This window comes from Sinohyriopsis cumingii, chromosome 9 (assembly GCF_028554795.1).
Source record: "Sinohyriopsis cumingii isolate HCF-2022 chromosome 9, ASM2855479v2, whole genome shotgun sequence".
NCBI lineage: Eukaryota > Metazoa > Mollusca > Bivalvia > Unionida > Unionidae > Sinohyriopsis > Sinohyriopsis cumingii.
This window is the reverse complement of record NC_142969.1, coordinates 43,416,902-43,439,434: the sequence shown is the minus strand read 5'-3', so window position 1 is coordinate 43,439,434 and position 22,533 is coordinate 43,416,902. Positions and strand designations below refer to the sequence as shown.

The following is a 22,533-nucleotide window of genomic DNA, read 5'->3' as shown; positions in this document are numbered from 1 at the left end:
ACACCCCCACCCCCCAAGCAGTACAAGTGTTAATTATTGCTATTACAAGTGGCAGAAAACCATCATTTGGGCATAAAATGTGTAATCTATATATTTCATGCCAGAATTACAGCACATATGAAGAGATACATTTTTACAAGGTTGGTTCTGCAGCAGGTCAAAATTCACAAAGGGCAAAATACATATAGATTAGAACCAAAATATAAACACAAAATATACTTTCAAAAAATGATTTACATTCAGCACTCAGTTTGACTGTCTACATCTGTAACTTTTGCTGAATGATCGTGAAATGTAATTCTGCCATGATCATGTGCTATATTCCATTGATCTCATATTCTTCTTTTAACTTTATGAAGTGTTGATTTGTCACTTTTTCTGATCTGAGATGTTCAAGTTTGAAAAGATCCATTTGATCTAACATTTTCTATCATATAATATCCACAACTCACACCATGAAGCATTTCACTTAATATATCCTGCAATTTTCTTTCAATATATGGGCTGGTAAACTAACTAGCTAGCTTATCAATAAAATGAATCCGTTAGGTAAGGTTCACTTTTAAAAACCATCCGTTTTCTTGGAAATGGGTCACGTACAGTTGCTATAAATAGTAATTAAGTATTCTTAAGCAGCAGTCACCTTTTTACATGCTTATATGTGTGGAATTAAAAGGATATTAAACATGACAAAGACAACTTTTTATTGCTTTATTTATTATTTTTTAATGTAGCAAAAATGCATAATCCATATACAGTAAAACAATAATTTTATTAAAAAAAGCATGATTATGCCAAAAGCATAATGGTTGGCACACATGTGCAAGACATTACCAATGCATAACATTTTTACATGTAGACAAATAATAAAACCATTAATTTACAATTCTTTTGATGAACTGTTGTAATGAGGCTAGAAAGCGAGTGGTTATATTAATAAGTCCCTCTTTCTGAAAATTGAAGCACCATGTTATGCATGGAGCCACAAGTGTTCTTGGTTGTGTAAAGTTAAAAAGAAACGAAAAGTTCCTGCATATATCGCTTTAATGCTTTGGTGTGTTTTCTATGAACAAGTTGGCAACAATGAAATTAGAAAAAGAGTATGGTATGATCACTTGTACATTTGCTATCATGTACTTGTTACAAGAGTTGTTTCAGAATAGATTTTTTATTTAAAAATTGACCGCCATTTTATAGCGAACATTCAGCAAGTAAAAAAAATTTATATAAAAAATGATAATTGATTAATCATTGTTAACAACTTGCAATTTCAAGACTAATCTCGATACTCTCATCAGTTAAAATTACAATGTATAGTTTCAGCCATGATCCCAAAGTCATATGGCCAAAATACATTGCATGTATCTCTCCATCCATATGTATACATTCAACTAAAATTACAAATAATTTTATAACATACAAATTTCTCAACTTGTAAAGAAGTATTGCTTAAAACCAATGTTAAATGTATATTGAGAAACAGAAGACACATTTCAAACAAGTGAATGAAACATGCACACACATTGCATTTCTTGCTTTGCTTTCACCTCTGTTTAGCTCTCACTTCTCAATACTCTATCCAAAAGAAGTCACTTCTTCCTTAAGTTTAAATCTGGCTTAACCATTGCTTACAAACTGTAATAACTTAACAAGGACCAAATCTTTTAATTTGTCCCATTATTTTTTTCTTCTTCTTACTTTTGATGCAAGTTTAAAAACGATTGTTCAGTTATAAACAATGTTTTTGTGGTAGATGATTATGAATGATTCCATTTTTATGACGTATGAAGACTTGTCATCATGATTGGTAAGAAATTAAAATGCAGCATGGAACCATGAACAAAAATAAAGTCAAGATCAGGAGCAGTAACGCACAAATCACGGAAAAACTGAAATCGATTTACAGTTAACTGCATTATGTATCCTCATGCCCTTCCTCTGGATTTGAGATTTTTAATTATGCTAGAAAAAGGTTTAGATGCAATCAAGGTGAAGAAAACTTGTGAACTGGAGAATACTGGTCTCCTGTGTGACAGCTATTTTTGAGCTATTGACTGATTATGCAACTATAATGCACAGAAATTGGATGGTGTTCTTTTGTGATATTAAAGATAACCATCAATATAACTGCCATTAACACATTAACCCCTAGCAACAACTTAACAGGGCAGGAGGTAGTAGCCTACTGCGAGCTCTGTAGCATCATGGTCATGCATGATACACTAAAATGGGTGGTATTACAGAAAGGTAGACAGATGTAGCTCTACAATGATACCAAATACTCTGGAATATCAAGTTGCAATACAAAATGCAGATTAAAAAAACTCATTTTTTGGACCAGACTTTTCCACCCAAAATTCGCCCGTGGTCGGAATCAGATCTTGTGTCCGGATTTTAGACTTTTTGGTCTCAGATCCAAGGCAAACTGGTATGAACTGCAGACAGACAGATTAGCCTTTTCAAAAAGTAGGATAAGATGGGCATTTGGAATAAAGAGTGGTCTCCATACAAAAATAATGGCTCAGTTTAGCAACAAAAAAAAAAAAGAACTCAAACTTTTACCCTTCTGCTCATGCGCGAGTCAAATAGCCAATGAAAAACAATGTTTCTAATACAACTAGGCAGTATGTTATTGAAAGATCACCGGGGCATTTGTGTTTTCGAGACTATCCAGAAATAGCTTTCAAAATGTGTTTCTTACTAGATTTTCAGGTGAAAATGACAAAAAGCTCCAGGGGTTAATGTAATAACAAGTGCAATATTAGATTCAAATAGAATGAGCCTAATATTATGCACCAAATAGAGAAACTAGGACCACCTAGCAAATTTGTAATCAGAAATTCCCACAAGCATTTTAATTTCTCTGATGAACAATAAAAAAGACATGCAATATTTATGGTCTTAAGAAGCACACAAGATACAAATTTTCAAATGTTCAAAATGGAATAGGCCTACAGATAAATAGGAAAGGATATCTTGATGCACACAAAATGTAAATTTGTTTCCAATGAAATGGTAAATATTCAGAACAAAAAAAATCTACATTCTAGCAAAGCAGTTCCAATCATTATTCAGGTGCACTTAATTCATGCTTAGGATAAAGAACCAAATTAGCTAGCTGTCAAGACTTAAGTCATGTCCAAGTTCCTGAAGATGGCTACCTCAATTCAAGAGACTATGATTTCTCTAGATTTAACGGAGCATGACAATGCAATGAAAAGGCTTAATTAAATAAGAGTTACTGCCTTTTGTTGCAGTCCCAGCATTTTCACAGGAACTTTAATGTTGTGTAACCAGCAGTATGCTTCCCCACTTACATAAAACCATTATTAGGGAGGTCGAAGCTTCTTCTGGCTGTTATGTTTAACTCTAATATAAAAACTGCCACCATCCAATAAAATGTCTACCCCCCTAAAAAATTACTCTCAAGACTCTGAAACACTTCATGCAAAGGTTTGAAATTCAATGAGCATGCAAAAATTTGAAATTACCACAATGGATTAAGACTAAAATGTATACAACAGTAATAATCTTTAACTAACAAGAACTCAGTTGTACATGAAAGACCTATCTGCCATGAGGTCCTCAAGTTTTGTAATAAAAATGTTACAATTTTTTAATAAGTCACTTGCAGACTCAAGTATCCTCATATGCATTTTCAGATTTACAAAGCATGAACATGTGCAAATTTAATTAACAGACATTAATGAACAATATAACACATAGGTATACATAATTTAGTATGGCACAATATACTCATCAAATAAAAAACATGCACATATTTCTGGACAAAATGATAAATTCTCTAATGGGGTGGGGCTTTACTATATCAATCCAGCTAGTCAAGAGAGAATGAAGGTTTCAAACAAAGCAATTTTAGTTACTTATCCCCAGGTATAAAGTATTCCAAAAGGTAGGTGTTGATACAGTCCAAGCGCATTTGAAAAGTTGGCAGGGATCGTCTGGGCTTCGCCAATGTCGCAAATTGCAATTTTTTTTCCTTATTGGCGACAAAAATATCCCATTGGGCGATTCTTTTTGGCGACAGACTTTTTGGTTATTAAATTTGTACATACAATCATGGATTTGGACTGGATAAATTAAAAGGGAGAACAAAAGGAAGCCACAAACTTGACTAAGCAATGCATTGGAATCAATCTGTTACACAAACGATCCTTTGTTCGTATTGACAACCCCATCTTTACAGTGCATTGTTACGTCATAATCTGCTTATGCTGACATCTGGGCCGAGTACTGTATGCTGTGATACAGTTAACCATGTTACCGAACTATACCTACAACTGACAGACTTCTGAAGACACAAATAGAACAGATACAATTAACTGAATGGCTAATCCTTCTGTTGTTTTTTTTTTTACATATACCAATCTGATAACCTTTGAAGTACCGACAACTGTGTATAAATACATACCAAATGGAAAAAATCTCAATCACAATTATATCTGTCGCCAGTGCAACATTATCATGAGCAAACAAAGTTAGATGTTGCATGTTCATCATCTCATCCTATGTTACAAAAATTAACAGCATTTGGATTTAGTGCAAATTTATCAGACAATACAGTCACTGAACCCGATGATAAACCTTGCAGTCCAACATCATCTACATGTAGTGCTTCAAGTGCAACACCACATTTTGATGAACGGGGCAAAAATTCCCAAAAATTTCTAGACAGTTGGAAACTTGGGCGTAAGTGGCCGTGATATGATAAGTTAAAACAGATGTTCTGTAATGTATATATCAAGGCAAAGTTCGTCAATTCATTTAAAACTGGCTGTGATATTTTGAAGGAGTGTCACCAAACATGAATCCAGGTGAGGTAAATAATATTTATGCATTTTACTCATTGATCATTTCCTTTTGCCATCAATCCCGTGTTACGGCTGCAGAGACTTAAGCTCCGCAACAAGAAATAGCAAAAAAAAACAAACAAGTTTTGCATAATTAAAAATAATTATTTCTCAAAATACAGGAGTGAAAGAATCCCTAAACTGGGTGTGAATTTATGCTTATATATATGGTCCAATATTGCCAGGTGTTGACTCGTGTAAGTTTCATTCGAGGGAATGGAGATCCTATTTTGCTTGTCGAGAAAATTTATACAACATTCAGTGATCATTCTTGGGATTTAGGAAGCAATTCACTACAAGCTTTGTGAAGCTAGCCATAAAGGGGAGGGGGGCATTTAATTACGGAATACATGCAATCGATGGTCGCATTATACGTCACTCGTCTTACATTGCAATGTACAATCATAGGGTTTTATTATTATTAAAATGTCAACTAAAGTTGATAATGCATTTTTTTTCCTGGTAACAACAGTCATACATGTGCATAAACGGTGAAACTTTGAAACTGCATTCAACAAGTGGGCAGCCCTAAAATCGCAACGATCTTCATGTAACACTTTGTAACATTTTCTTAATGCTTGTTGTAATTAAAGTATTAACTAACCCATCTTTTGTAATTTTCATTGCCTGTTACATTAATAGACTAAATTAACACTTGGAAAAATGTAGACTACTTATTCTGGAGACACTCTTTGAAAATTGGCAACAAAATATTGAGGCTGGCAATTTTTTTGGCGACAGCTTTTTAAAAGCCAGGACCATCCCCGAGTTGGTCTTTGACCACTGGATCTGGAGTTCATTGCTAGTTGTCAATTGGAGATAATGCTCAACATCTGATGATTTAGATTAGAAAAACAACCAGGAGAAAGATCGTTTGAAGACTAGTATGTTATTATTGAAAACAATAGTCAGGGACTAAGCCAGGCTTCACATTGTCACCAAATGCTAAAGAATTTTGAAAGTGGCACCTATTGTTACTGGCGCAAAAGTTGGCAGTAAAATTTAGTTACAAGGTTCATTTTTCATTGATATAAGTGACTGGCCACTTAATAACTGTTTTCACGATCAGCAACAGTCAGTGGATCATGTCGGTAGATGAATAAAAAAGACATTCAACACAATTGCAGTTAACTGCAAGAATCAGTTGGTGCGATTAGTAGGAAATAAGGAATGACCTGGGTATATACTCAATTGCTGAACAGGTTGGCATAAAGATTCGGTGTCATTTGCACATGCTGTTAAGTTATGATTATTGCAAACTGAGTGTGAAATGTACTTGGGATTGCTTACTGTTGTAGGAATTTACTTAGATAACACGTTTTTGTGGTATGAACTTAACTGTGGAACACAGGTCACCACTATAAGGATGCCAGTCATAAAATATAAAGGGCCCAAGTCACTTATATGGATGAAAAATTTAAAATCTAATTTATAATGCATGTCTGTATCACGCACAAAGAATAGGCTGAAGAACAAAGAATTATATTCAGCTGAATCTGAGGCAGCTACCAGGTTACTTGTCCCTAGTTCTACTGCAGTCTGTGAGAGGGGTTTCAGTCGCATTCATCTAATCAAATCAAACTTACGAAATTCTATGGGTGTATCTACTCTGAAAAATTTAATGAGAATTTGTATTGATGGGCCCAGTATTGAGAACTTTGATTTCAGGAAGGCATTTAATAAATGGACTGGGGAAAATGAGGCAAATATTGATGAAGTGTCGCTGATATTGTTCATAAAGACTAAGCAGTATTTTGTATTATCAGTTATAAAGATACATTCATTTCTGCTTTTCACATGCTATACATTGAAATTAACATAATGTAAAATGGTATTGTTATATTTATTAATAATTATTCTTGTGCATTGAAATGCAATAAAAACATGTAAAATCTGCTGCGTTTTTTCATGGTTATATAGATTACAAATAGGGCCAATATAATATCACTTGCATCCAAGTCCCTGCATTCATGGCAAAAAAATGGCTCCAATAGCTGAAAAGTGGCTCCAAATTTTTAAAATTCTGCAAATGTCATGGCACAAAGAAAAATTTCCAAGGGAAGCCCTCATAGGATATATTACATAAAACAATATACAAGTTATAAAGATGATGTCAACATTCACAGTACTTATTCGGAAACTGGTCTTATCTTACAATTAGATTACCGGTACATATTTATAAATGGCAATAATTAAATAGCTTCTATCATCATAGATCCATGTTCCTTTGGAAGGTTATTTACACACCCAAAAGCATACAGCAAAAATCAATGAAGCACAGAAACATTTTTGGACAAGATCAACCTAAAGGTGTGATCGTCTACGAACTGTATTTAATGTCTCACATTGTTATCGCAATGAAAGCTGTGTGCATTGAAAACATTTTTGTATTACCTTGTCGTAATAATAATAATAATAATGACCTTATTTCAAGAGGGTAACGCAATTAGCTAAGAATTAATCTACCTAGAGGCCCTCATGATAGAACCAACATCCTCTTTTCAAGACCCAAATTAGTGTGCATGTGATTTGGATTTTTAACGCAGCTTTCACAGTTTTGCAGTCATATCGCTATGCTGTCTGCAGTGAGAGTTTATAGTGACGTCTAGCACTGGGGCATCATGACGCAGACAATTAAGCTTTCATGTTTAAATTTGTGAAACCATCTAGTAAAGGAGAAAGCCTCGTATTTTGCAAATTGTGATTTCGCTATTAGGCATGGAGAGACCCATAACAAAAAACGGCATGAAAGCGCTAATAAACATCAGCTTGCTGCTTCATCAACAGCACAGCCTCAACTGGCATTTATAAATACCAGTGAGAACCTTAAGGTAAATTTGATTGGAGGTTCCAAATGAACTTAAATAAACGTTTGTGTCAAACTGAACAAAACAAAAAGCTGCCCCCTGATAGTTCATATTTACCATTACCTAACAAAATAGCATAAAGAGAAAACATTGAGGTAATTTGATTGGAAGTTCATTTTACTAATTTTCCTTTAGAAAGGAACTTTCCTCTTACAATTGCTAGTGAGGCTGGCGATTGTTATAGCTAGTTCATGTGGAGACTTCCTTTACAATTGTCCAAGTTATTTTTTTCCGACTCCTTTCTTTACTACACTCATAAGCTGATTTTTGAGAGAAAATAAAATCCTGTTAAATTCAGCTCATCAATGAAAGATGGTACATTGGAATCAATATTGACTTACAAAAACAAGGTGTGGAAAAGGATCTTATAAACAGCCCGTGTCTAACTAGTTTCTCAGAAGGTACAAGGAAGCAACTTGTGCCTCTTTGAAATTAAAAAATTAATGAAGTTATTGTCCTACTTTATGGACGGTTGTAATGTAAAAAAATGCAATCAAGTTTTCAAAATCAGTATTTGCTCCTGAAAAACACTATTTTTATCATAAGCAGTCAGTATTTTGTTTCCGGGGGTGTTGGGTTGGTTGTTTGGCAGGTACATGCCCTCCTATCAGATGCAACTTCAATGACAGTGGGTAACGTACTTCTGCTTTTCTCAAGACCTAATTTATATACTGAATATTTTATTGTCTATCAATTTCACAAGTAAAAGAAATGAATCATCCTCAATGGAATTAACTTTTCTCGTGCCAAAGTATAATCTTTATTTAAGTCACGAAAATCTGTTGGCACTGCTAAATCTGGAAAATTCCAAAAACAAATTTACTCACTCCAAGAAAGAAAATTTTTAACACATACTTTTTTGTCTGCCAATTTAAATTTCTAATAGAGTTTGGCTTGCTCTTGGCCAAACTTTGAAAGTTTCGACACAAAGGATATGCCCAATGGCTCTGATACATCAGCACAATACTTACGATTTGCTCTTGCATATCTATTTGATATTACTAACTTTCCTGAATCCATCTTTCAAAGTATCATGAATCTGATCGACTTCGAGCACTATTGAGGGAATTTACACAAATTTTTTTCAAAGACTGCAACTATGATATCAAGTCTTTAAAGGAAAATCTCACATTGATATCATCATCCATTCAGGAAGCAACACAATTTTTAAAATGGCTCAAGTGATAGCCATCTTTGTTGTGCCATTTTCATTTAGGTACAACTAGCTTATGTGATGAATGTGAATGTTGTCACGTTACAAGGAATAATTTAAGTAGTTTAGGATAGTGATATCCAATTCGTACTAAAAGACATACATAAAATGAATGACAAACAACAGAATATCCTATAAGCTCTTGATCTATGGCCAGTAGAACTAAACACTGGACCTGAACTTTATCCTTACTATGAATGCATTTGCAGGTAACAAGACAAAAATGTGCTATAAAAAAATACTACTGCAAGAATATTTATTAAGAAGGGAGAAACTGACATGGAGGACAGAACGAAAAAGACAATCGGAGCATATTAATGTGAGAAGTCAGCAGATTAGAAGAGCTTCCATTTTTTAAAACACAATTCAGAATATTATACTAAAATCTAACTCATTTCAAGAGCTTTGCAAAGATGTAGCTTCATCTAACATCTTTGCCCTTGTCCAACTACAGGAAAAAAGTATTAGCACTTTTCATCCTGCCTGCAAGTATGTTCCCACACTTCTTTTCTCGTGTACATGCGGAAAAATATTGCTAACTGCTATCACCAGTCAATCACAGGCCAAGAATATGCACTTCAGAAATGTTTCATACTTGGAAAACTTCCATAATAAGGATGATCTTCAAAATTATCTCACAATTCTTTTGTAGTATACCATTTGAAGCCTTTTGGTATTTTTTCCTCCTCTTGAATGGTCATTTAAAGGTCTGAAGGTATGATGTCAGCTGTGCCAACCCCGACGAATCCTTCTCAGTAGGGCAGTTGATTTTTTTCCGTAAGATTCCTTATTTTCAGCGAGGTGCAAGAATATATAATTGCTACTGTAAAGCTGGAAAATGTAATATAAAGTTTGATGCATCAACGATAAACATTATGTTCAACAGAAATGTTTGTAAAGTATACACATTCTTTATTTACTACTAGTACAGTTGCACAAACTGAAAACTGCAGCTCAATGGCTTGTTGCTATCTCCCATCTTTACATAATTTTTGGAAATTCTTTTCTATTTCACATGACGACATCAATCATATCTCCTGCCATGAGTCATACTCAAATTGGCATGTGATGTCCAATAGACATAAATTGCGTTTTTTCCAACTTTTGTTTACAAGAATCTGCATACGCCTTTTACTTCTTTGGTGTTGATTATTAACACTTCTAGAAATTTATTTTCACTTTTGTCTTAAACATGAATCACTTTCTGGATGCCATTTTAAAAAATTCCATATCAACAGTTTGATCATGCGAACTCTTCACATGAACAAATATGTGCAGTTTAAAGCATCAGGGTGCTGCTGTAAAGCTAATCTGGTTCCCTGACTAAATTCACTAATTCTAAGATGAAAACCAGATCCAAATTAAACATGGATGAATCAATTATCCAGATTTGGCAACGAGCATTTTTCCGTAGCTTTTGCTAATATCCCACACGTCCATATTTTAAGGGGAAATTTCATAAAACTGATGGCAAAATCTTAAGAGTTGGCAGGTCTCCGATGTCCACAAAATTTTCAACATTTGGCTCCTTGCCCATGAACATATTACATCTTTTGAAGTCCATATTTTAGCCCTGTCAAGTGGCTTGGAATCCCACTGTTGCTTCTCAACCACTGGCCATCACCCCTGAAATTTAAAGGAATAAGAAATTTTTTTTTTACTCCTTCAAATGTCTCATTTTGTATTCAATGACAATTTGAAAACAAAGTGTCTCGTGCGATCTTTCCTCATTACTTAAGTGAAATGGGACACTGTAAAATCACATATGGCATTATACATTATATTGCAGTGGTCATGATAAAGAAGAAATTAACAACAGCTCAAAGTGAATTAAAATCTCTTGCCTGTCCAACATTCAACTAGGAGTGAAAAGCAAGAACAGTAGTTGGTCAAGCAATACTGGCAAGTAGAACTGTCAAGTAAATAAATGTTTAAGGGCATCATTATTTCTGTATCTGTATCAATATTTGCTGGCAGTATAGTCTGTCCAACATCGAATGGCCTTTCTCCCACAATGTTTTATAAGAAGATCAAATTCTGCAGAGTTATTGTTAGTTTTCATTTCTTTTTTCTTTTTTTTAAAGCATATAAAGTTATTTCAATGTTTCTCCATCTTCTGCATCTGTTTGATGGAACATTGGCTAAAATCATGCACTATTTAAAGCTCTTCATACCTAGGTGCTAGTGTCAAATTTAATCAAAATTCTACTGAGCAGTTTCTTTTTAGAAGTTTCTAAGTTGTTTTCTTCTCTTCGTCAGTTTGAGTAACAAATGCATTATTTATGGTGAATGAGAATAATATCTCCCAAACTATGCCATTCATACCAGGATGCAGTTTATATTTAGCAATGGTGCCCTTATCTGAGAACAGATCTGCACAATTTCAGTCAGGACCAACACAACACAAACCTATTTGTGAAAAATGAGTGCTGACATGACCAACCAGTCAGGAAAAGTTAAAAGTTTTCAAGATGGCAGCTGTAGTGACCATATTGGTTGTGTGAGCAACAACATTATCTTTCAGGAGTGATACCATAGGATTAAAGTCCATGTAAACCCTTCAACAGCCATCCCAATTACTCTTCTGGTCGATCATTGGTAGAGCTAAAAACAACAGACCCGAGTAGAACTTGGCTCCTTTACCATTCTTGCATGTACCTAACAAAATACAAAAGCACTATGGTAAGAAACAAGTCAGTGGGATGCACTCTGTGCAAGTTTCGACCCATGCTGCTGATCACATGATGAAAACAGCTATATTGAGTTGTGGAATGGTTTTCCTTTCTTCGGGAGTGGTGAAAGGGGGAGAGATAAAGCTAATTTTTATACTTACATGTCATTATTCCCTTGTTTCCTTTTACCAAGAAGAAATTATCTTTGTCCACATTAAAGAATTTCACCCTCAAATATAAAGAACACTCCAGAAATACATTAAGAACAAAAACTACCAACAACAGGATAATGCACAGAAGCCGTCATCTTTATCCTAGACTTTTATTAACTGCATGACATCAGAAGTGGGGTGGAGGAAAGGAAACTGGCAATAGTGATGTGCTTATTGCATTTAAAAAGTTTTACTCCAAACACACACTATGTTTTATTAACAGTAACATATCACCTCAAAGTATTAATTTGCCTAATTCACCAGTTTGGCTGGAGGCTGATGGCCACAAAAGACTAACATAAGCATCTCATATACATTTCCTCATGGTAAGAGTGTCCACAACTTCAAGTTGGTGGCAGAATGGGTCACTTTTTTTTGTGCTTGAACTATTGGGTCAAAGGAAAATATACTTTCTCCCAGGCACCAAAGACCAAAAGAAGGAAAAGGTAAAGTGACTACTGTAACACAGCCTTCAAAACCTCCTTCAAGTAGCAACAGACGGACTTCATGGGCTTGAATTCTCGTACAGGAAAAGTTCCCTCAAAGTGAAGTACTGATAAGCTAGTTTGGGGAGGGGAGGAGGGGCAATCTGTCTGGAATAGTGGATGCTGAAATATCAGCTAAACTCATAATGGGTATGAATAAAATGCTTCCCACTCTTCTTCTTTTGGAAGTGGCAACATAGAACCATAAAAGCCTGGAGCTATGGAGGCAGATCAGATTTTGCCAGAAAAATCTCAAGGAGAGAAAGACACAATAAATTATTGTTGAACTATGAACAATCCTTTTGTACCTAGCTTGGAACTCACTACAAATGGTTATACTGGCAAGATTCTCAATGGAACCTTCACCCAGCAGTCTGTAAAGGTAATCTCATTAAGCCCATAAAACACTAACTTCCATCTAGACATAATGAGCATGATAGAAATGTCGGTGGGGTCTTGCGAGAGGATGAAATTTCTATATTGTGGGTGAGGGCAATTTCTAGCAGGTAAAAGGGGATCAAGGCAATAGAGACATAAACAAAGATCTCTAAAACATCTCGGGCTTCAAAACTGCCAACAGCCATGTCCAAAATTGCACATTTCGATCAGAAAAACTCTTGCAGTTGAAGGTTTTCACTTAACAGCAATGGTTGACCTATGCCTAGCCTGTCACTTGAGTAGAGATAAGTAGGTCAGAAGAGTCCAACCTTGTTGAAGATACTTGTACTTTCCATTCTCAGCACATGTTGCATGATCTGGACAAACAAATATATCCATTATGTCAACATTGTTAATTCACTAGTTTCTTTTTTTGTCCCCTTTATCAAACAGTATGTTGCCTTATAATTCTTACCTTAATATCAACCATATAAACCATGCCTTCCATGCAGATTCTTTACGTTCCTGAAATCACCACTGATAAAACATCTTTTATAATATGTTTAGTTACCTCTAGAAATCCATCGCCTGTTGTGGTAAGAAAATCGATGACAATGAAAACTGCATCATCCCAAACTGACGAGGCTGGTTGCATACAATCATTCACCCTGAACATTATCCCACTAAGGATTTAAAGCAATTCTTCTGGTTTGTCACAGATGGTAAACTTGTCATACATCAGCTCCTTGAATATATTTAGAGTACAAGTTCAAATATCCAATAAACACTTGCATTTTGTGACAAAGAATTTTAACTTTAATTTACATAATTCCCTTTCTCTAAAATAATCTTTAACATCCAGAAAAATCAAATTTAAATTTAGCCCAATACTTATATAGATCATTCAAGTAAATGGTAAACTGTTCACGACTTGACAACTTGTGCACATTTTTCTTTTCCTAGTAAAGTAATATAAAGTACATCTTACCTTGATAAATACTGCAGCTACCATTTAAAAAGCCTATGTTATTGGCTTATCAGTCTGTCCATCGCTTGTAAACATACCAACAACTGCAGCAAAATATTCTTCCATAGTATGCTATAAAAATGGCTTAGTTAAAGAAGAAAATGCATCATATAACTTATTTAAAACAAGCACAATATATGCCTGCCATGTTTAACAATACTGATATATAGAAGTGGGAAGGATTTTGTTTCTTTTAGTGTGACCTAGACCTTTGCCATTTAGGCCTGGAAAAAGATTTGCCTCTTGTTCTAATGCAAACCATCCAGAAAGTGTGGACAACGACTGTGTATATATAGAAATACAGTGCATAAAGACATTTCTTCTTACACTTCGACCCAAAAATAATTTGCCTTTTGTCATCAATCTTGACCTTTTATTTTCACCCTGAAACAGGGTTCTTCCTTATCCCTACTGCAAGCCATCAACTAAGTCTGGTACTGTAGATAACTGTTTTTGTTTGGTTGAAACTATATAGGCAACAGATGGTATGGCATCAGAACATAATGCTCTCTAGCTCACAAAGTGTACATTAAATCTGCCAAACCTCGCGTCACATCAATTGAAAACAAATGTTTGTTCCCTCTAAATCCCATTTTTACCTGAACACCTTCATCAAACACGATTATGCCCAGATTTGGTGGGGTATATACATATGGAGAGTTTATATCCAAACTTATAAAATTATGTGAAGTAATACCGGGTCTTTATTAAAAGGAAGAGAGCCACGCAAACGTGGCTCACTTTCAGTAATGGATGCAACAATTGCTCACTTTTGGTAATGGATGGGGGAAAAACCAGCATGACAAATTTACACACCTTTTGATTCGTGTATCCTGTATTTATAACTCTTTTACAACTCAATCTCACAACAGATAGCAGAACTTGAATATAGGCATAAATTGGTTGTTTCCTCCTGATAAATTATTTTGATCATAAAATATTGGGATTCCTCCACCCAATATTTAATACTACATCAATTAGACAAACAAATTCCTCTTAAAATGTTCCATTAAGCCATAGCCATAAAACATAATCACACATTTTTTTAAGCTGGCTCACAAGTACACAAGATATATAAATTTTACAGAAAAAATTATTTTTCACTGGAACCAAACAATTTCCAGTAGAAATACTGGATAAAAGATGGCAGACAAAACACTTCTTTTTCACTTTATTAAAAAACACCAAATCTTGTTTATTAGAATACTTATTTGTCCGTATCCAATTGCATATCTGCTCCATTAGTTCAGTACTGAAAGCAGAGTGGAAACAATTTCAGATAACGTCTCAGAAAAAGAGTTTGGAAAAGCAAATAAAAAAACGAAAGACAATAAAAATAGAAAAAGGCTTGGGTGGTATAAAACTAATGTTAATACCGTAATTATGTTCATGAGAAACCATAGCAAGTTATTAACTACTACATTTAAAATCACTTAGCGAGCAACAATATCAAGATTTAAGGAACAGAAAATAAATGTATAGTTGCGAGAAAATTGGTCTTAATATTCAAATGCTTCAACTTGAAAGAACTTTATAAATTTAAAGAAAATGCTAGCACTATTTCCTATCTATAATAAACTTTGAGTTCAATTTTTAAAGATGAAACATTAATGTTACATTTACAACCTTATTAAGAGACCTTCGCATGTGATGCTTTGCATGCGAGTTTTAGCATTTTTGTGCAGGTAAAAAAATTTAACAAAATGGAACCAACCCATTTTTATCACTAGTAATCCTTGTCATAATAAGATAAAACGTGTAGAGCACAGGGTTGAAAGAACCTACGATTTTCTTTACTTTTTGATCACTTAATCATGGATTTTGTGTTCAAGAGTACACACCATGGTCTTGCGATGTGCTTCGCAGAGGATTGCAAAATCTGCGCAGTTGTTTTCACTTCCCTAACTTCCAATCAAATTATAAACAAGATGCCCATGTCGGCTTTATATTGCTCAATACGGTAATAGGCAAAACAGTAAGCTTGCAATGGAATTTGATACATGCAATGAAAATGATGGGACCACTTGATTGCCACATTGTGTAATATATTAGATAACAAAATAAGAACGTTTCTGGTTTCAGGCATAAAAAGATGAACTGGTTGTTCAGAACAGATTTTTAAAAACTTTTTTTCACCCATCCATTACCAAAAGTGAGCCACGTTTGCATGGCTCCATTTTCTTCCTTTAAGAAAAGACTATCGGTATTACTTAACATGATTTTCCTAAGTTGGATATAAACTCTCCATATGTATGTACTTATAAATATACCCCACCAAATCTGGGCAAGACTAATCTTATAATACTATATGAAAACATTGCTCCTTTCAAATTTTGCTGGCGCACAACAAAATTCATTCCTAACATTATACCATAAAATAATGGTTTACAGGATATATTGTAGTATGTAAATTTTTTTAAATATTCTCGTCTTCAAATCACAGATTACTGAATTAAATCCCCAAGGTGTACATGACTAACTTACACACCTTTTGAATCCTGTATTTATAAATCTTTTACAACTCTCAAATGTTTTCCATCACGGATGAACCCATCACTGCTCTAAGGCAATGACTGGTAGCAAAGTCGGTCAATCATATGCAAGATTACATTATTATGCATGTTTTAGTAAACCCATCTGAAGACATTAGTGATCAGATCAGTAATATGACATGCCAACAAGAAACTAGCTAAGCCAACAAATCGCAAGATCACCACGTGCAGATCTACAAGATTCAACCTGTCAGAGATCTCGACATAACCATAAATTTCAAGTCTGATGAAATATCAGACAAGAAACTTGGTCTCCAGAGTAGTAACATGGGTAGCCAATCAGTTCTTGTGGGGTTTAACGCCATTTTTCAGCACACGATAGGCTATACATGGCGGCCAGTATTAATGGTGGAGGAAGAACCTGGGAAAACCCCGGAATAAACCACCGAGCCACGAGAAGCTACAGGCAAGCTTTCTCACATACCCACATTGGCGGAATCCAAGACTCGAACCCACGCAGACAGTGGCGAGATGGCAGTGATCCATAACGGAGAGCGATTTAGACCAATTAGGGCCCCGGGTAGCCAATCAGTTATATTTTAAATTTTCACGTGTTCATTGAAAATAGCAATGCACACAGTGAAAAATCATTTTCTTTCTTCAACGACTGGCCAAGTTGGCATATTCTGCTCATATTTTAAGGATATTTCCTCATTTATTTTCATCAGCTATCTAACGCACAAGTTTTTCTAAAAAAAAAAAAAAAGTCAATCCAAGTTGGGTTATCAAGACATGTAACCTCTCTCTTAGACTTCATATTGTAGAGCAAATGTGTGTAGTGCCTTGTCCATTATCAACAGCACTCCTAAACCTAGACAGAAGTCTTTTGTACACCCCATGTGGATACGACTTTCCATTCAGTTTCCAAGTAGTTTCATAGTAGATGTAACAAATTCTGCTCAAAAAATGGATAAACAGACCATCCCATACATTCTCCTGGCCTAGAATCATTCAAGTTCAAAACCTGAAAGGACTTCATATAATTATGGTTTCTGTCCAATTTGGTCAAAGTCAGCTAAACACTTCTGAGAAGTCATGTGAAAGTTTTCAAGTTTCAGTAACTGGCTATTTTAAACTTTTTAAATTTTCAACATTCTACACAAATTTCCACCCTTTTCTGCCAACGATACCTCTACTGTAGCTGGAAAGACTCAATTCCACATGTACATTACAATCCTGCAATGGACCCTTGTACATGTCCCAATGTTTTCAATACTAAATTAAAAATGAAATTAAGGTGAGCACTGGCCAGTAATCACTTTCTGAGCTACATTATAAGCCTGTAGAGGCAATATATAAACATTGTTTAAAATGGAATATTTCACTGGATGTAGGCAAGATCTTTTTTTTTTACAGCATGCACATTAAAAAAAATAAGGCATGCAGCAAATTATTTAAATAGTTTTAACAGTTTCCTCTTATTTTGTTCATAGCATTAAATGTGTGCCAAAATTGCCCCTTTAGACCTACAAGACTTCTAAACATCCACATACACTTAATTATTTTCACCATGCTTTTTCAAACGTAATTCCAGTGTTGCATTTTTGGCAATCATTTTTAATATACATATTCTAAAGAGTTAAATAATCTTGTAAAGTTCTTAGATTTTTTTTTAAATGATTAAGCTTTATAGAAAGCCATTGTTATTATGTGCCAGTCTATCACAAAGGGTAGAAATTTGGCCAATTAGCAACATTATCATCTACGGGAATCAAATTTGTAGCCTGTGCAATAATTTTGTCTAGAATAGAGTGCCAACTTGATCGCACAAGTACTGTACAGCCATATAGTTTTGCACGGCACTCTGAATCTGAAGTCTATGGAACATCTTGTTGACAGCGTTCTTTTGCATACCAGGGCCCAGCAACATGGATTGAATTGCCCACTGAACTTAGACACAAAGACACAGCGACCACATTCAAGAGTGCTCTCAAAACTCACTTATTTCGACTGCAAGAACAAACTTAAAGACCTAATGTTTCCTACCTTAAATATTCTCAGCATGTTTTTTGTTGTTTTCTAATTTCCTGGTGTTTGTTTTTGTAATCATATTATGTGTTTTTTATCTTACAGGTGTTGTCTAATGTTGTAAAGCACTTAGAGCTTCTAAAGATTAGGTGCTATACAAAGTCCTCATTATTATTATAAGCATTTTTTTCTTTGCATGCATAAAACTAACAATATCCATGTATCAAAATCTGTTATTACTTATGTCTGTGTAATGCAACTTTAAACTGACCACAATTGCAAACAGTACCTGGAGATGGCCATTAAGGAATCTTGCTTTAAAGTGATGTCTGAAGCAACGATAAATTAATCTGGTCACAACGTTCAAAAAAAATTACTTTCTAGTCGAAATTTCTTTATACTCAGAAACTTTCATGGTCTGCATCCATAAAACTGGATGTTCTTTATATTCAGTTTAATAATGGCAATTTTATCTCAAGTTGTTCGGGAAAATAAACATTGGGTTAAAGTTTTTCAAATTTTTTTTAGTCAATTCTTCATATTAATCGTAAAATGTACGAGTAACAACATTTAAGATATGAAATGCCATTAAATAATGAATCTGCATGCTCATTTATTAACAGATTTTAATATACCAAGACCATTTCAAGTCATTTAATATCTGCAAGTTTGGGGATGGGGGAAGAGTACCATATTGTTGGTGTGCACAGGAAACAAACCTGACCAACTTGTATACACAACCCAGCAAAATATACAAGTTTACTAAAGGCCATCTTTTGTTCATAGATATTTGCTTTCTTCAGCTGCAAACATTATTCCATTTAATCCCCGAGATGAATTATTCTGAAAATGTATATAGCTTAATCAAAATTCAAGTATCCTGTATTGTAAACTTATATTTCAGCTTTAATCTGTTTACCAAAAAGGTGAACTTTCTTCCTAGTACAAAAGCTGAAATTTTCAATAAAGTGAACATAGGTTACTTCCCTTACTTAAATACGGAAGCTGCTGATGGTGCCTCAACAACCAAAAACATCCCTTTTAATAGTGATATCAAGCAAACTGTCAAAGGTTATCACATATCAACAATTCTTTACCTAACAGAGCCTGGTGCAAGACCCATGGTCAGAAAATACCAGATCAGCAGTACCCTTATGGTACTGATGACAATAAAGCATGGTGCAAGACCCATGGTCAGAAAATACCAGATAAGCAGTACTTAACTGTAACACCAATGATATCAACTTGTTTATCAACAACATTAGTTCAAAAAATAAAAATGAGCGGAACATTTCGGACTTGTTATTAGATCATGATTAGTGTGCAATCTGCAGTCAACCACAATTAAACTTCTACAATACTGAAAAGCGTAATGATGGGTAAGAACGTTTTGTGTGCAACATAACTAAAGAATCATGTATTACCAACTAAACACATTCATACAAAACAATGCTGTGCAAACCCAATTCAACATGTAGAACAAATCAATGATCTTAACTGAATAAAATAAACAGGTGGTCAGAAATGCAAGATGAATGGGGAGACTAGTCATATCAAGAGTGCCAAAAAAACAACTGCAATTTAGTACAAGGCACAACGAAAGATATTCCAATCACCAGTAATGAAGGGCAACAAAGGGTACTACAATCAACTACAATCATCAATACAATTAATTCGAGGGTATTGCACTGTGATGAAAATAAGTGTGTGCACACAAATAAAAAAAAGGGAGCCATTTCTGTGGCACATTAAAATTCACACCATTAGAAAATATGGCACTAAGACGAGGACTACTGAGCTTGTGGCCTATGTGGGATCAGACTGGATCAGTGTTAATTTTAGTTCTTACCTTTCTAGAACTTTCCATCCAATTACCCTTGCCATATATAAAATTTCTTTTTTTACGTGGAGGAGGATCAATTCCATCCCAGTACGATGAAACACACAACAGCAACAGGTAATTTATTGGTATTAAAATTCTCTATTGAATTGTTAGTGGGAAAAATGTTAGCCCACTGCAGATTGCCCCCATAACAGCAGCCGACAGACTAAAATGGTGCTCCCTTGCTGTCGCCTCAAGCCCCAGACGGCACAGAGAGGATTTTTTCTTTTGTGAAAATGTTAGCTTCGGAAGTACACATGCTCTATTTACACTTCAGATGTCAAATTGCTCACAAACACATAAATGTACCTATGATCAGTTCTCTCCACAAAATTCAATACTTAATTAAACATGTCAAGATTGTTTTTAAGTATTTTAATATACAATAGTCTGAAGTTTTGCAATCTTGCCTTGATGGTCACGAGGATACACATGCAATGTTTTCTTCAATTAACCTGTTCTGATATTGCACAATATAGTTCATGAGACTCGTATTTTGTCGTTGACCACAATCATCATGTTATAGAAGTTGCATTGATAATATTCCACCATACCTTGCATCCAGTTGCAAGTCAAAGAGCAACAAAGTCCTAAAAGTTAATGGAGCACTATGAACTGTCAATATGTTCAGGTGACTATCATAACATGTATCAAGCTTCCAGTAATTCATAAAAGGTTTAAATGAGCTGCATGACTAGCTGGTTGTGCTAAGGATATTAAGACAACAATGCATTAAACTACAGTATCATTATTGGTGCATTACGTGTCCATTCAATGTAGCTACTAGTACATCTTCGCCAGCCAAGGTTTCATTATAACCCTATCTACACCTTGGCAGATCCAACATATTTTAGTGCCTAGTTCCAACGACATTGGATTAAACGAGTTGCCTCCCTTGTCATGTAATGCAAACTTACCAACAGCATGTAGCAGCAATGCACTGTCAGCAGTTGGAAATGTTGGAAGCAATGGACTTATAAAGGATACTTTGTAAGCTTAACATCAAAAGTATGTACAGGAGGCACGACATTATAGGTGTATTTGAGTTAAAGTTATTTGGACTAGCAGTGGAAAATTACTTATTTATCAATCTATTCAAGTTTGAACTTCATTCTGATTGGATGGGGCGGCAGACACAAAGCACAGAAATATCTGCTTGATACACCAAGGTGAAGATGGTTATTATATTGAAGCCTTGGCTAGCAAAGAGGACACTAGAAGGTACAGTCAACACTTTAGATCACTGGGTCTCGATGTCCTTATGTTTGGCTATGGGATGCAGAAACCACCAATGACAACTCTGACCTATAGATACCCATGATCTTAATATTTCTTGTTAACACAAATGCAAGCAATCAACAAAGTTTAAGTACTTGATGTAGAGCAAAACCCATGTTTCTTTGAGCCATGACGTCCTTTACCTCCAACCTTAGGCAAGTTCTCTGCAAAGTTTGGTCAAGATGCAATTTATGCAAAAAACAGTCCTTTTATGCTCTTCACCTATGGACCACAATCATGAGGTTTCTTTCCAATGATACGCACACTGCATATCCAACCTTCCAAATTAAGGAGGAGGGGGAAACAAACATTTTACATACATTGCACTACACAATGCATCAAGTGTTTTGCCAACATGGTCTGTACTGTATTAACAAATTTTCCTTGCACAACTGCATCATTACAATAACATTTATGATGTGGTCAAGCTAACTCCTGGAAAGTTGATCCATTTGAATAACCAAATTAATCTACAATGAGCTGCACCATGGAAAGTTCCATTCCAGAATTACTCTCATTTAACTATAGCACACACGTTATCTACCAGCATTTATTGTAATAGATACTAATGTTTTCTGAATTATCTTTCTTTAAATAAATAATTAAACTAAAAACTGTTATCTGCAGAAATTATGTCTTTTGTGATCATTTCAAACTGGAAAAAATGTCCGTCTTCCTCATGTTAGGCATATTAAACCTTGAAAACAAGAGGCACTAATGGATGTCCAACATTTTACATGTCAAAATGGCCAACTACCACCAACCCTGAATGTTTTCATTGCCAGATACATTATTTTAATAGACATCTATTGCATTGCAATTTTGTCACATTTTTGTGAATTTTGTACATGGTAATCTAAATTGAAGCCATTCACAACACTTGCCAAACGTAAATGGTGGAGAAGTAGTCATTCTGCAGAATCTTGTCAATCGCAATCACCTTGATCTTTTGACTCTACAATTTTGGATATTTTTCCATGCACATTGTGCAAGCCATGTATAAATTTAATGAATTACAGACTGCTCCAGCCACTGCGCAAAGGGAAAAAAAATGGCAATTGACCATCAGACAAAATGTCAACATTATACATTATGCCTATCAGCGGCTGAACTACTGCTTAAGGTTAA

General features: G+C 34.8%; 1 long non-coding RNA gene across 1 annotated transcript; it reads right to left on the bottom strand.

The window, feature by feature from the left end:
- Positions 1-700: 700 nt before the first annotated feature.
- On the bottom strand, positions 701-15,333 carry LOC149791645 (uncharacterized). The gene is made up of 2 exons (XR_016423382.1): positions 13,270-15,333; positions 701-10,577 (listed from the first exon to the last, which is right to left on the bottom strand). It is a non-coding gene; the product is annotated as an uncharacterized LOC149791645 (long non-coding RNA).
- Between the last annotated feature and the right edge of the window lie 7,200 nt (positions 15,334-22,533).